Source organism: Nycticebus coucang, chromosome 18, assembly GCF_027406575.1.
Source record: "Nycticebus coucang isolate mNycCou1 chromosome 18, mNycCou1.pri, whole genome shotgun sequence".
Classification (NCBI taxonomy): domain Eukaryota; kingdom Metazoa; phylum Chordata; class Mammalia; order Primates; family Lorisidae; genus Nycticebus; species Nycticebus coucang.
This window is the reverse complement of record NC_069797.1, coordinates 65708001-65720632: the sequence shown is the minus strand read 5'-3', so window position 1 is coordinate 65720632 and position 12632 is coordinate 65708001. Positions and strand designations below refer to the sequence as shown.

At 40.4% G+C, this 12632-nt stretch overlaps 1 protein-coding gene across 4 annotated transcripts in view; it reads right to left on the bottom strand.

Annotated features, from left to right (window-relative positions):
• Window positions 1-12632, bottom strand: part of HELZ (helicase with zinc finger) — a 174138-nt gene that overhangs the window by 146419 nt on the left and 15087 nt on the right. The gene's annotated exons all lie outside the window — the stretch shown is intronic.

The window sequence follows — 12632 nt, the reverse complement described above, 5'->3', positions numbered from 1 at the left end:
TAAAGAAAGAAAGAACTTATCAAATGTAAGTCCTATGAAGAACTAGCTAGAAGGAGAAGAAACTGCAGGCTTGCAGCAGGCGAAGAAATGATAGGCATTGCCACTAATGACACCACTGAAACAGCCTAAGTAAGAGACCGAGAGAGCTCACTCATGACTTCTCCCAAGCTCTGTCACTCATATAGCAAGAGCAGAAAACCTGGACGGAAAAGACCTAAATCCTTTGCCTGACATTCACAATATTGCTTTAAAAGGTTGTTCTTGCTAAGCCCTCAACACCATGTCTGTCAAACTTGTGTACTGTTTTTCTTACCTGCACCCACGTATTCGCTCCCCTGCTCTTTCCCAACTTCCACCTTACCAGCTAGCCTTGAGGTGCTTATCTGTCCCTTCTATCTCTCTCCAGCCTGCATATATGCTCTGTGCCAATCTCCCCTGCTCTGCCCCCTCCCCTCCTAGCTGTTCTGTAGCCATCTGCTGCCCATACACGGCCATGCACAACGCAGGGAGAAAGTCACTGACTGGCAGCCAACAGACAGCAGCAGTGTGGCAAGATGACAGACATCACGAGAGGCCTAAGCCCCTTCAGCCTTTGAGATTTACCAAAAACTGGAGAAACACCCAAAGCACGAGATGAGGAAGAATTCAAAAAGGATTTCAGTACTATCTGTTAGCATTTGTTCAATATGGATGACATATAAATAAACATATATAGATACAGATATGGATATTTATATGGAGTACAAAATAATACTCTCTACTTTTCTCAGTTTGGAATTTGTTTTTTAGTTGGATAAACAAGTTTATTCATAAATTTAGTCAATATACATAATTGACCTAAAAACTTCAATAGAAGGATAAAATTTTAAAACCACTTAGAAGGCCATCTCTGCGAAGTGATTTTCCCAGGACAGTAACCAGATGTAACCTAACCCAACACCATCTTAACCAGCAGAGGTTGAATGAGCTGGAGCTATGTGTGCCTCCCCCACAGCAAGTTTACACTAAGGGTTGCAATACAAACTCCACAAGGAAAAGAACTTAGGAATCATCTCCTCATGCAGAGAAGCCAAACTCAACCTAGTTATGAGACCAACCACAACACAATGAAAAGCTGCACTAACTAGTTCTTCAGACTATTAACAGATGATGCTGGTGTGACTAACTTGTATTTCATTCTAGAGCCCTTATTAATAAAATCTTCTTATAAATAAAATCCTCCAATTAGTGTTTGCACCATCAGCTAGAGGGTTAGTTAACACGTGGTAGATTGAGGACTTACGCACGCAAGGTATAATGCGCATAGCACTTTACTATTACGAAAACAAGTGAAGTCTAGTTAGGAGAAAACAAACTGGGCTCTAAATTACACACACCTTAATGACAAGATTTCCCACCACTTGTGAATGTAAAATATTTAATTTAAAAATGTTGATACTAAAATATATAAAATAACTATTATAAATGCACAGTGTATTCTGTAGCTGCCAGGTTTACTTTTTTTTTGCAGTTTTTGGCCAGGGCTGGGCTCAAATCCGGCACCTTTGGCATATGGGGCCGGTACCCTACTCCTTGAGCCACAGAAGCCACCCTACTTTTTTTTTTTAAGGAAACTGTAAGTTTACACTGTGATTAAGACTTGTATCTTCACCCTTGAAAAAGCCCACATTCTATCACAGTGATGCATGGTCAGACTTAACAGCCCCAATTGTTAAACACTTGGATCAAGTTACAACCAATTTTATTGCAAAAGGACCCTGTACACATTTATCAATTCTAGTACCTAAATAGCTACCCAACAAGTCATTAACATACAGAAACATGCATCATGAGAAGCAAGATATATCACCCATCCCTTCTGCATATCAGCAACTTGTCACTCCTGAGCAACAGTGCTCACATCACTGAGGTCTGGGGACAGTCGCTTTTTGCATTCATCCTGAGAGAAAGATGGAATGACTTCAGTACAAATGCAACATATTATAAACAATTTCTTACAAAAAGTCACAAATTAAACCAAAGCATTTTACAGAATTTACTACAAAACACCATAAAAACTGCCTTCACTTAAGCTCTCTCTCCCCATCTCAGGCGAGCCAACTGGCCGTCCTTGGGCATGATGGTGGCTTTCTCTGCGTGGACTGCGCACAGATGAGTAACTTCAAACAAACCCACCACGTGCGCTTCACGAGCCTCCTGACGCGCACAGATGGCCGCACTCTGAAACCTCAAGTTGGTTCTGCAATCCTGGGCGACCTCCCTCACCAGCCTCTGGAAAGGCAGCTTCCAAATGCACAGCTCCGTGGATTTCTTATCCCCACGAATCCCTCAGAGCGCCAGGGGGCTGGGCCTGCAGCGATGAGGTTCCTTCACCCCGCAGGTAGAGGGCGCGCTAGTCCTGGCAGCGCTGGTGGCCACCTGGGTGGGGGGCGGGGGGCCTTTCCCGCCAGTGGATTTACCAGCAGTCTGCTTGGTTCGAGCCATTTTCTTACACCCCGCCGGTAGAGGGCGCGCTTGTCCTGGCAGCGCTGGTGGCCAGCTGTTGTGGGGGGTCCTTTCCGGACAGTGGATTTACTAGCTGTCTGCTTGGTTCGAGCCATTTTCTTTTAACCAACGCAGAAGTTTTAGGCCACTTCACAGAGCGCGGCGCCACTTCTGGTGCCCAATAAAGAGCTGTAGCCGCCGAGCAAAGAAAGGATGCTGTCCCAACGACCGACCAAACTGCTCTCTCAGTTTGGATTTCTTTTTTTTTTTTTTTGCAGTTTATGGCCGGGGCTGGGTTTGAACCCGCCACCTCTGGCATATGGGGCCAGCACCCTACTCCTTGAGCCACAGGGGCTGCCCAGGATTTCTTTTTTTTTTTTTTGCAGTTTTTGGCCGTGGCAGGTTTGAACCCCCCACCTCCAGTATATGGGGCCGGCGCCCTACTCCTTTGAGCCACAGGCGCCGCCCTCAGTTTGGAATTTTTAATTAAGAAAACACAAAACAGGCTGGGCACGGTGGCTCACACCTATAATCCTAGCATTATGGGAGACCAAGGCAGATGGATTGCTTGAGCTTAGGACTTCAAGACCAGACTGAGCAAGAGTGAGACCCCATCTCAACTAAAACCAGAAAAAAATTAGCTGGGCATGGTGGCAGGTGCCTGTAGTCCCAGCTACTGGAGAGGCTTGAGGCAAGAGGGTTGCTTAAGCCCAGGAGTTTGAGGTTGCTGTGAGCTATGATGCCATAGTACTCTAGCCAGGAACAACAGAGTAAGACTCTATCTCAAAAAAAAAAAAAAAAGTAAAAATACAAAACAAGGTTTAAAAATTACAGCATATTTTAAAGATTTACATTTAACAAATTAACACTTTTAATATAAAAAATGAAATCTGGTTGTGTTTAATGGCTCACACCTATAATCCTAGCACCCTGGGAGGCCAAGAAGGGAGGATGGCTTGAGCACAGGAATTCTAAGACCAGCATGAGCAAGACTCTATCTTTATCAAAAATAGGAAAATCAGTGGCCTGTAGTCCCAGCTACTCAAGAGGCTGAAGCAGGACTGCTTGAGCCCAGAAGTTCAAGGTTACAATGAGCTATAAAAACACCACTGGCCTAGGTAACAGAGTGAGACTGTCTGGTAAAAAACAAAAAAGAAAGAAAGAAAGAAATCTAATTATGTTATTAACAAGGTAGCACAACAAATCTTTAGAGTACTATATCCTTTACATAGTCTCCCTTTAAATTTCTTTAGCTTTCTTTCGGTGGGATATTAATTCCTAGTTTGATTGAAGGGGACTTAAGTCGTAGTTGGTACTTACACCCCTTACACAAACACATATTGATATGGGTGAAATCAATTATCAAACAAAAAATCGAAAGTAATGATTTCTGTATTACTCTAGTGACTCAGGCCATTAGACACAGGAATGATATTACAAAATAATTACCAAGTTATGATATGGACCAGATATAAAATATCAACAGGATTGACATTTTGGGCTGGATAATTTTTTGCTGTGGGGCTGTCCTGTGCATTGTAGGATGTTTAGCAGAGTCCTTGTTCTCTACCTATTAGAAGCCAATAGAACATCCCCTGACTTGTGACAACCAAAAATGTTTCCAGACATTAGTAAGTGCACTGGCATGGGGCGAGGAAGCGGGGATAGGCCCCAGTTGAGACCTACTGATACAGACAACGTTTGCTTGTCAGATAACAACAATACTAAACATAAAAATCCATGGATACCAAAGACACTAGGATTAGCAAATCTTCCATGTAAAACTCCCAACCCACAGCTGGACAAGCACAAAAAGAAGCAGTAAGAAAAGTAAAGCTAGTAATGCGCAAGCGAAAATCTTTCCTTGGGAAAGAGTGCAGCACAGTGTCCCAGGGCACACACAAGGCGTCAGAGGACCTGTGTTCAGAATTCACCAGCCACGTCACCAGCCCAGCGTGGTCCAGGGCAAGTGACTTAACATGGAATGTCTCAATTTGCTCCCCTCCAAATGGATAAGAAAATAATACCCACCTCCTAGAGTTATTTTAAAGATTAAGTGAAATAATGCATATAAAGCACTTTAAAAAATGCCTGGCATATAATAAGCGTTCAATAAATGTTAGCTATTATCTCCCTAAAATTTCAAATTTTCAATTTATACTAAGTTGAAATCACTTTATTTATCTAAACATACAATACTATATCGAAACCAAATATCACTCTATGTAACCACTTTACCTAATTGACAGAGGAATTATTTTCACTTATTTTCTGGAAGTTTTTTTTTTTGGTTTTTGGCGGGGGCTAGGTTTGAACCCACCACCTCCGGCATGTGGGACTGGCGCCCTACTCCTTGAGCCACAGGTGCCGCCCTTTTTCTGGAAGTTTTGTGTGGAAGATTTGCTAATACTAGGACCTTTGGTGTAAACTTATAGTGATTATGCAATAGCCATTGGACAAATACGCACATTTGTATGTCCTGCTGCCTGGCTGGACATAACAGCAGGATCTCAGGGCAGACACTGACTAAGCTGGGTCTCTAAGAATCTCTCCCATGGGAACAGAGAAGGAATGGAAGTCACTGGAGTTCAGTTGCATGCACTAACGTAGGAAGACAACATTCAACCCCTGCTGAGGTTCATCCCCATCTGCCCTGATTCTTTCTCTTCCTGTTAAAAATTATCCAAACTTTCACCAAATGAATATAAAACATTGTAACTTCCTGCAAACTCCTATCCCTGCAGGGAACGTTTACTTGGAGGATGTGACTTCACAGGCAAGAAAGCTGAAATCAGAAACCAAGACTCTAATCCAAATCCTTTAACTCTTCTGATCTGTTGCTGACCTATAAAAAGACGAATACCATGTAATGGACGTTAGCTGTTTTGCCAGCCGGTGCCCCCACCCTTTCCTAGTAATAAAAGCCCACAATTTCCCTTTGAGAATTCACTTCTCCCCAACTTTTAGTCAGTGTGGTTCCTGAAGAGCTAACTCCCCAGGCTCCAGGGGGGCATGTAGCAGGAACTGGCCAATCCGAGCCTCACAGCCCTCAACGTGGGGTTGGCTCAGGGTAAGACATATGATTCATGAGAGCCAATGAGACACCCAGAGACTTCTGCTAAGGCTTCTGGAAAAAAAGACAGATGCTTTTTCCTGCTCCATCTAAACTCTTAGAAGCTACAGGAGTTGAATTATACTGTGGCCATTTTTCTAACAGACTATCAGCAACTAAAGTCTTCACAGGAAAAGGCAGAATTGATTCATGAGGAGAAACTGAGCTTTGATATATCACTTAAGCCCTGAATCCAGCTAAGTGTGCCTGGACTTTGCAGTTAGGTAAGCCAAGAAATTTTTTCCTACTTAAGCCACTTTAGGTTGCTATTTCAGGCAGTTAAAACCACGTGAGTCCTAACTGAGATAGATAAATATATCTATATATAGGTGAAATTTGATCATACCAAATGAGCTGATAATTGTCATGTAAAACAGCATATATACCTGATTATTAATAATACTTCTCATAAGCTATTGATTACTAATAACAGATAAGTATAAAGAGAAAAAAGAAGTGTGATATTTGATTATTTTACATCTTAAAAATATAATCCCAAAACATTTGTCTTAAAAACTTTATTACAGAGTTACTTCAGTACTAATAAAAACAACAAGCTTTTTCAGAATGCTCACTGGGTGACAGATGCTATATGTAATTTAATCTTCATAATGACCCTATAAAGTAGGTATCAGAATTGTTGTTACTATGATCATTACTATTCACAGGTGAGGAAACTGGAGCACCGAGTGAAGCCGACCCGCAGTTACAATGCGAATAACAGAAGCAGGATTTGAATCCAGTATGACACAGCTCTTGCTTTTAACTATGACACTCATTCTGAGCCCACGAGCAATCAAGGTCCTAATGTTATGCCAATGGAGTCAAAATTCAAATTTCAAGCACTCCTAAAAGCACCAAATATATGTGAAAATCACCATTTAATTTTGGAACAAAGGTTGAAGACTAATTTCCTACATAGTTCTGCATGAATCTGTATTAATAACTACGATGTTAGTGATTATCATTTTTAAAAGTGTAAAAGAACACACAAACTTAAGCCAGTTATCTCCTGGATTAAGCAAAAGTACTGTGTCTCCACTAATATACTCCTCCACTAATATATTCCTCCACTAATATACTCCAAGAATAAGGAGTATATTAACTAGCAGTATCTTTCCGTAATATAACATTTGTACCCTTCCACAAAAGTCAACTTGTCATCTCTTAAGTTACTTCGCCGCTTTCATACAATAGAAACTTGTTTTACCTTAGCACAACCCAGCAAAAGAACAAAATTGATAAATTGGACTTTATCTTTTTTTTTTTTTTTTTTTTTGTAGAGACAGAGTCTCACTTCATGGCCCTCGGTAGAGTGCCGTGGCCTCACACAGCTCACAGCAACCTCCAACTCCTGGGCTTAAGCGATTCTCTTGCCTCAGCCTCCCGAGTAGCTGGGACTACAGGCGCCCGCCACAACGCCCGGCTATTTTTTGGTTGCAGTTTGGCCAGGGCTAGGTTTGAACCCGCCACCCTCGGCATATGGGGCCAGCGCCTTACTGACTGAGCCACAGGCGCCACCTGATAAATTGGACTTTATCAAAATTAAACATTTTTTTATACTGTGACAAACGCTATTAAAAAATGAAAAGACACGCTAAAAACTGGGGGCAAAATATTCACAAATCACATATTTGAAAAAGGACAGATCTGAATACATAAAAAACTCTCAAAACTCAACAATAAGAAAACAATACAGGCTCTGCGCCCATAGCTCAGCAAGTAGGGCACTGGCCACACACATCAAGGCTGGTGGGTTCAAGCCCAACTCGGGCCTGCTAAACAATGACAACTGCAACCAAAAAATAGCCGGGTGTTGTGGAGGGTGCCTGTAGTCTCAGCTACCCGGGAGGCTGAGGCAAGAGAATCACTTAAGCCCAAGAGTTTGAGGTTGCCATAAGCTACGATGCCACAGCACTCTACCCAGGGTGACAGCTTGAGACTCTGTCTCAAAAAAAAAAAAAGCTGGGTAAAAGATTTCAACAAACACTCCATAAGAGGACACAATCATGGCAAATAAACACGTGAAAATACGTTCAGTGTCATCAGCCATCAGGAAAAAGCCAATTAAAGCCATGATTAGATACAACTAAATACCTATTAGAAGAGCTAAATTAAAAATCCTGGTAACATCGAGTTATACAGAGTAAGGTGAACTCTCATACATTGCTAGTAGAAATAGGAAATGGTACAGCCACTTTGGAAAAAAAATGTGCAGTGCCTTATAAAGTCAAAATATGTACTACCTATTGTTGATATGATCCAACAATCCTTCACAGCTACAAAATAGAAATAAAAACTATATTTACACAAAAATCTGTTTATAATAGCTCTATTCATAATTGCTAAGAACTGGAAACAACTCAAATGTCCTTTTCTTTTTTTTTGAGATAGAATCTCCCTCTGTGGCCCAGATAGAGTGCAGTGGCGTCATCACAGCTCACTGCAACCTCAAAGTCCTGGGCTCAAATGATCCTCCTGCCTCAGCCTCACTAGTAGCTGGGACTACAGATGCCTGCTGCAAATGCCCCACTAATTTTTCTGTATTGAGTAGAAACATAATCTCACTCTTGCTCAGGCTGGTCTTGAATTCCTCAGCTCAAGCGGTCCTCCCGCCTCCACCTCCTGGAGTGCTGCGATTACTGGCCACCATGCCCAGTTCAAATGTACTTTAATGAGTGAGTGGGTAAACAAACCATGGTACCTCTTACTACTCAACAATAAAAAAGGAACAAGCTTTCAATACATGCAATAACTTGGATAAATCTCAAAATGTTATGCTGAGTAAAAGACCCAATCTCAAAAGCTTATATACTTTATTTTTCCATTTATATGACATTCTCAAAAAGAGAAAACTATAGGAATGAAAAACAAATCAGTGGTTTCCAAGGGTTATGGGTTACAGAGAGGTAACTATAAAAGGGTAACAGGGAACTTTTTGTCATGATACTGTTCTGCATCCTGACTGTGCGGATGGCTGCACAAACTATACACAGGTTAAATTCATAAAACTGCACACCAAAAGAAAGTCAATTTTACTATATGTTAACTTTTAAAAAAAATTTTAAAAATTACATTTGAAAATTAATCTGAATGTCGCAATTGATATAGTTTTTAAAAGCTGAAAAGAAGTAGCTAGAGAAGCATAAGTATGTTGTTAACAAATGGAAAGCCCATGCATTTCCTTCTTGCATATGTAGGTTTTAGAGACAAGAATGGAGCCTCGGAAACAATTTCTCCAAATGGAACAATCACAGAGTTCACTTGGCACAAAATGTAGGATACTTTTGAAGAATTCCATCATAGCTAGATAGCTGGTCCAGGACCAGAACTCAATGTTGGAAGAAAAATGAAATTAACAGTACACCTCAGAGGCAGCTGGCAGAATGGCCTGGACTAAGACACTTTCAGTAATAGGTAAGAAGGCATCATTCTCTTCCCACTCTGAACCTCTGTCTGTAAGAGTACATGAGCGACCACCAGACCTCCCTGAAATCAAGGCATGAAACGTACTTTTATTAAAATATCAATTATATTCCCTACATTAACTTCTCTTATTAACGTAGTCATGGTCTTCTTTGATCTCAGAAGACCTAAACCCTTTTTTCCATTGAAGACTGACTTTAGGGCAGCACCTGTGGCTCAGTGGGTAGGGCGCCAGCCCCATATACCGAGGGTGGTGGGTTCAAACTCGGACCCCGGCCAAACTGCAACAAAAAAATAGCCGGGCGTTGTGGCGGGCGCCTGTAGTCCCAGCTACTCGGGAGGCTGAGGCAAGAGAATCACCTGAGCCCAAGAGCTGGAGATTGCTGTGAGCTCTGACACCAAGGTACTCTACCGAGGGCAATAAAGTGAGACGGTCTCTAAAAAAAATAAAAAATTAAAGACTGACCACCACAATGCCCAGCTATTTTTAGAGATGAAGTCTTGCTGTGGCTCAGGCTGGTCTCAAATTTATGAGCTCAGAGCAATCCACCAGCCTTGGCTTCCCAGAGTGCTAGGATTATAGGCGTGAGCCACCTCGCCCAGCCCTAAAGACTGACTTTAAAGACCAAGTATAAACTGTGATCAATAGCAAGAACCCGTAATAGTAAATAAAATTTGTTCAATCTAAATTCAAGATCATTTCTACATCTGTTTTATACATTTGTCTCTATTAGGAAAATAATTATCTACCTCAAAATTAACTTAGGTGGAATGAATCAGACTTCATTTGTAAAGGCTTAGAAGACTGAAGAGCTAGGCTAGAAATGACTGCTATCTACTTTGACAGAAATTACTAACATCCATAATTGCTCCTTGATCAGACCTCAAGATATCTTTACTTATTAGACTATATAAACAATAAAATTTAAAAGATAAATCTAATAAAAATGCCTATTTCTTTATATAACAAATCAAGTATTTAAATGAGAAGGCTTGCTAGAAAAAATTGGAGACTCACGTTTCTTTTTAAGTTAGTAATTTGCCTTTAATCTTTCTAATACATGATTATTTTCCCTGTGGAAACTCAATTATCCTGAAACTATCAGACTATACTAGAAAGTAAGTCACAATATTGTGTCTATATTGTGACAAAAGAAAGAAAAGTCAGAGTGATATGTTATTAAAATAACCCATATAGGTGTGATGGTTCATGCCTATAATCCATCCCATCATTCTGGGAGGCCAAGGCAGGAGGATTACTTGAGGGCGGAGTTGAAGACTAGTATGGGCATCATAGAGAGACTCTGTCTCCACAAAAAAAAAAATGTTTTTAATTAGCCAAGCATAGTGGCATGCACCTATAGTCCCAGCTACTTGGGAGGATGAGGTGGGAAGCTGAGGTGAGGTTTGCTTGAGCCCAGGAGTTCCAGGTTACCATGAGCTATGATCATGCCACTGCACACCAGCCTGGACAACAGAGTGAGATACTGTCTCCTTTTAAAAAAGAAACTTAATAAAATTAAAATAAAAATTTTAACATAACCCACATGATGGGTTATGATGATCTACCCCAGTAGAACAAGAAAAGCATTTCAGAACATGCCCTTTCCAACTCCCTGAGCAGCAGGGCTTTGGGGTGTTTAACATGTGTCATGTCGTGCTTCCCTGAAAAGGAAAAAAGTTAAGAAGCATTACTTTAGAGATGTCACAATGGCTCCAAAATGCCTATAAAATAACATCAAAGCTCACTACCAGATATCCACGCCACCCACAATCTGCCCATAATCAAACTCTACCACCACCCCCAAGTACAGAATCAAACTCTGACAATACTGTTCCCTCTCCCCGAACATCCTTTCCTCTCCTTTCTCTGAACCTAAATCCTACCCAACTCTTAATGAGCACTTTAAGATGCTGTCCTCTCAAAGCCACCATTATATTAGAACTCTGAACTTCTTTTGCAACTTTTTTGTATGTCTGAAATTATCCTGAAATTAAAAGTTCATTATAAAAATAAAAGATATCTCTGGGTGGTGGGACTACAGTTTTTCTATTCATCTGTATAATTTTCAACCGACAAATTTCATTGTCATGGAAAACAAAAAGACGTAGTTTCACAAGACTGAAGTTAATTTGCTCAGAGATCAAAAAAAAAAAAAAAAAGACAAAGTTGAAGCAGCACAGTAATTTGGGAGTTAATTCCTATAGAATTATTTGGCCTCTTAGTTATCTATTATCTTGAATTAACTATATTGTATAAGATGCCTTATCTGCCCAATACAACTATTAATATCTTATTTAGGGCAGCGCCTGTGGCTCAGTGGGTAGGACGCTGGCCCCATATACTGAGGGTGGCGGGTTTGAACCCAGCCCTGGCCAAATTGCAACAAAAATTAGCCAGGCGTTGTGGCGAGTGCCTGTAGTCCCAGCTACTCAGGCGGCTGAGGCAAGAGAACCGCCTAAGCCCAGGAGTTGGAGGTTGCTGTGAGCTGTGACGCAACAGCACTCTACTGAGGGCAAGAAAGTGAGACTCTGTCTCTAAAAAAAACAAATCAATAGTCAATATCTTATTTAAAAAGCGTCCATTTTATATCCTTTTTTTTTTTTTTTTTTTAGAGACAGAGTCTCACTTTATCACCCTTGGTAGAGTGCCATGACATCACAGCTCACAGCAATGTCCAACTCCTGGGTTTAGGCGATTCTCTTGCCTCAGCCTCCCCAGTAGCTGGGACTATAGGCGCCTGCCACGACGCCTGGCTATTTTTACAGTTTGGCCAGGGCTTGGTTTGAACCCACCACCATCAGTATATGGGGCCTGCGCCCTGCTCACTGAGCCACAGGTGCCGCCCCATTTTATACCATTTTTATTCTATGACAATCATTCAACTAACTAAAGCCATTAAATAAAGACTCTAATTAAATTTCCCAAAGGGATAACCTAAAATAACATAAATGCCAAGCATTCCAAGAACTGTCCTATACCAAATTCACTTCTCATTAGCATGCCATGTCATAAAGAGGAATGTTGTTTTACCTTTAAATTCAACTGCTTTTATTCAAACTGGAATTTGTGATGATTCTATGGGATATCCAGGCAAAATATTCTGGAAAGTAGTTTATGTATTGTACTGTACTTAATATTCAGCCATATTTACATTCTCCTCTAAAACATAAAATTACTGACGATGCAAGAATCATCAGAAGAGAAACTAAGCCTACTAAAAAGAAATCTAGATATTAAGATCATCAACCATATTCTATTTTGAATAATCACTTTCATAAAGAGGTAAATTATCCTAAATTCCAGAATAAATGGAATTCAACATAGCAAAGTAAAATGTTTCAAACACATTAAAGAAATATCTTGATGGACCATCTGTTTTAAGTGATGAAAATAATTTTAAAAAACCAAATTTTTAAAAAATTGTATCAACAGCTAAAATTGAGATTTTTTTCATCAATTACTTTGATTTTTCCTGACCCATTTTTCAAAATTGCCAGTAATTCTGGAACTAGCCTTCTTAGTTTTAATAATTCCAAATTATTTCTTGAAAAGTTTGAGCCTCTTCCCACATCATTTAACATGTTTATTGAACAATAAAGATTTAAA